We start from the raw sequence: 4,217 nt of genomic DNA on the forward strand, positions 1-4,217 counted from the left end.
ACAGTTCAGGAGGCCATGGCGGAGCAGACAGTTCAGGAGGCCATGGTGGATCAGACAGCTCAGGGAGCCATGGCGGAGCGGCCTCCGTAGCCTTGGCCTCGGCACTCGGCCCGGCCTCTACGGCCGGAGCCCTATAACCCCCCCTCAAAAAATACTTGGGGAAAATATCAACCCCTAAGGCCCTCCGTGGGCCTGACTCGTGTACTGTGGCCCTCCCTGGGCTTGACTTGGGGACTGGAGCCCTCCTTGGGCTGGACATGGGAACTGGAGCCCTCTCTGGGCTAAACTCGGGGACTGGAGCCCTCTCTGGGCTAAACTCGGCTAGGGCAATGAAGCGTGCGGCGGTTTCCATGCCACAGGGAGAAACGAACAGGAAAACAAAAGACTATTCAAAAAACAAAAACAAAACTGTAAGAAGGGGCGCCACTTACTTTCTGTTTTGGTCCGGTATTCTGTCACACTTCGCTACTGTGAGGAGCACGGAGTGAGGAGACGAGGAGCTGACTTCAAACAAAGAGACTTTAATTAACATCCAGGGGATTGGAGCCTTCTTTGGGCTAAACTCAGGGACTGGAGCCCTTTCTGGGCTAAACTCAAGGACTGGAGCCCTCTCTGGGCTAAACTCGGGGACTGGAGCCCTCTCTGGGCTAAACTCGGGGACTGGAGCCCTCTCTGGGCTATTTCAAAACAAAAACAAAAACACGAGGAGAAGGGGTCCCACTTACTTTAGGTTTTCGGTGCTGTCTTCTGTCACAATGTGCCTACGATGAGGAGCAAGGAACTAGGAGCAAGGAACTAGGAGCACTTGAGTAGAGCTCTGTACATTTGGCCCCTTTTTGCAAATTTTTTTGTGTTATTTTAAGTTTTTGATTGGGGCTTATGCATCTCAGTTTTCATTTGCTTTAATTATTTCTCAGTACTGAATAAAAATTTTCAGATATTTAATGCTGATTTAGTTCTTTGCTGAATCTGCCATGTTCTCAGAATGCATTATGGCATTGGTCTTATATACATGTGTTGCCATAAAGTTTGACTATAATGAAATATTTTAGAAGGCAGCATAATTTGAGACCACCTTCACATCATGAACAATGCCTCAAAAACTTGCAAGGCAGCTTAGAGGATTTTGAGTCAGCCAATTTTGGAGTGTTAGGCTTCCTTGATTTAGCCCAGATGTATGATTTTCAAGGATAAGTGAAAATTAGAAAAGAAATTGCCCACTTAACACTGTATTCATGAAATCAAACACTATTTTGTTGTGTATGAATTATATTATTGAGATGTGATGTAAGATATGTGGAGGAGGTTTGATTTTTCCACATTTAGACATACAATAACCAAACAACACCTCAGATTCGCACACTGAACTGGTCATAGCGTGGAGGTGTTTGACTACAAAATGAAGAGCTACTGCGTGGGGTGGCCTGGCACCACGCATGACTGTTATTTAACGTATGCTCCTCATTAAGAAAACATTGTTTTATATTTGTGGAGGAGGATTTGGGGGAAATCAATTCACACCGAAAAAGCAGCATGAAGAATCTTCAAATAAATCTCCTTTAGTTTTTCTTCTATTTACTTTTAGGGTAAAGCATTACAGTTTATTTTTTACTTGAAAAAATGACTTTTATCAGCACCTGAATTTGCATATGGAATACAAACCATTTAAAATATTTATTTCCTGAAAATCTAGATACAACCAATAAATTAGCTTAGAAAATTCCACTGCGAGTTTCCTCTGTCTTGTAACTGCAGATTGTGTCCACATTGTGAAACCAATGAAAATGTTCTTCTTGTGTCAGATTATAAGGAAGTACATTGGTTTCTAAAAACGTTGCTGGGAATAGTGAATACAGTATCTTCCAGCTGTGGCTCGGACCATTTTAAATTAAGCTAACCTCTGGTCTCGCTCTCCTGCCTTTAACTGTTGGCACACACATGTTTTTTTCACCTCTCTGTGGCCCAATCAGAATGAAAGAAATTGCATCTTGGAACCACAGAACAGTATGGACCAAGTTCAAGCGTCCTTCACGAAACCGCAGCCATGTTTTAAGTCTTTGCAGTTAAATGTAGCTTGAAATTGGCAAAGTACTTTTTTTCAGTGGGAACAAGTGTTTGTCTACAAGCGACAGTAAAAAGAGCCATTCCGACACATTTGGTTGCTTTAACCTGAAATTTCATATGTACTTGAACCTATCTGAAATTAAGTTTCAGTGCAAACATTGCTGTGAACTAATAGCAAATTAATAAACGCGGCTAAAATGTTAACAAATAGCTAAAAAGTGATGATACAACTGTAGATTTTTACTCCGTTTTAAACCTCTCAGAATAAGTCCCCATAAAATCTAAACTTTTTGTGACTTTTTGTGGAATTTATATATGTTAACCTTAATCTATAAGCAACAGTGCTCCAAAACAATGACAGATTTCATATTTACAAGAAATATGAATTTGAAATGAATTCAAAATGTACACTCTCATACCACCAATACATCAGTCTGACTTCAGTCTGAACTTCAGCTTCAGATTTTTTTTCCCCAATCAAATTCTCTCTAGAATCTGAAGCACCCTGCCCCCTACATTTTAAAAAAGACAAATAACTAAATCTGCCACAATCGGTCACTTCCTTATAAACTTACTTTTTTTTAAAAACTTGACACTTGCAACACTATAGAGGATAGTGCACTAATCATACAGTGTTAATATTTCTAACATTTAAGAAAAATGAAGTCTGGTCTACAACTGTGGCTCTCAGTGCAGTTTGTGACGAAACCAAAGGGTCTTTTATATTACTTAAAGGGATATATCACTACTATAGTTCACCCCAAAATGAAAATTATGTCATCATTTATTAATGTCATTCCAAATATGTCATTCCTTTCTTGCTTCTGTGAAACACTAGAGATTATATTTTGAGGAACGTTGGTGTAATGTGGGGTTTTGTGTTTGGGTTTTGTTTCATGTTCATGTTTCGTCTTCGTCATGTATTGATGTTGTAACCCGCTGTTGGTGAGTCTAGTCTGTTAATGCCTCGTTAAGTCTGTTCATGTCAAGTCAAGTCAAGTCTCGGATTATGTTTGGATGTTTGGATTTCACCTGTAAATAAACTGCACTTGGGTTCTTCACTACACTTGCCTTCAGTGGACTGAATCGTTACAGTTGGTGACAAAACAGTTTTGGTACCTGTTGACTTCCATTGTATGTGGGGAAAAAATACATTTTTTCATAATTTATTATTTTACATTTCACAAAAGAAAGAAAGTCATACAGGTTTGGAACGACATGAGGGTGAATAAATGATGACAGAATTCATCATTTTAAAAAAAGAAAAAAAAAATCTCTGAAAAATGTCTATGATAATGGGCACAGAACACAGTCCACTCTATTTTAACTAAGCCAATTCACATAGCCGCTAGTACATAATCCATCAATTTACACATTTGCCCATCTTATATCCACAAAAGAAAGACTTCCCTGTTGTATGTATGTTCTGCAAGATAAATCGGATGATGCCTCCATCTATTATCGAGGGCTAAGGTGGGGCTAAGGTCTCCCATTTTGTACATAATCTCACAGGTTATTACTTTGCTGTGGGACTTTCAGATGAAGCAGATGAAGCATAGTAAGGCCGCTGGAGAGGTGTGGTACTCCACATGGACAGCAAGTCAATAGGAAGCCATTAGCACTTGGAGGGAAGCTACTGTATGAGGACATTATAGTGATGGCAGTTCACATATAATCCTTTCCTGTCACTTCCTGGTTATTTGTACGCAGCTTTCTACCTCTAAAAGCAAAGGTCACTTACAGGGAGTTGTAAAAAGCTTTTTACACTATTATTCCTTTCACTGAGGCTCTGTGAAATCATCCATTTCATTTCTATACTTCATTACTAAATATATATATATATATGTATGTGTATCAAATAAAGGTCTAAAATGTGGTGCATATTTCAATATTTTTGCCTTTTATGCAAATATGTTTAACCATTAATGAAATCTATGGAATGTAATTTTGTGATGCATCTTCAATATTCCACTTGAAATTATATGAAATAATATGTTTCATGCAACGTAACCTCATTATTATTTGTACAGTACAATACAGTGTTTCTAGTATACATACAGTATATCTTACAATATTTTTAGATATATGTACAATAATGTGTTGATCTAAAACATATAAACAACTATAGAGATGCTTTGAATACAGTGCTGTTT

The sequence above is a fragment of the Sinocyclocheilus rhinocerous genome, unplaced genomic scaffold (assembly GCF_001515625.1).
Source record: "Sinocyclocheilus rhinocerous isolate Xijiao unplaced genomic scaffold, SAMN03320098_v1.1 scaffold29, whole genome shotgun sequence".
NCBI classification, from domain to species: Eukaryota; Metazoa; Chordata; class Actinopteri; order Cypriniformes; family Cyprinidae; genus Sinocyclocheilus; species Sinocyclocheilus rhinocerous.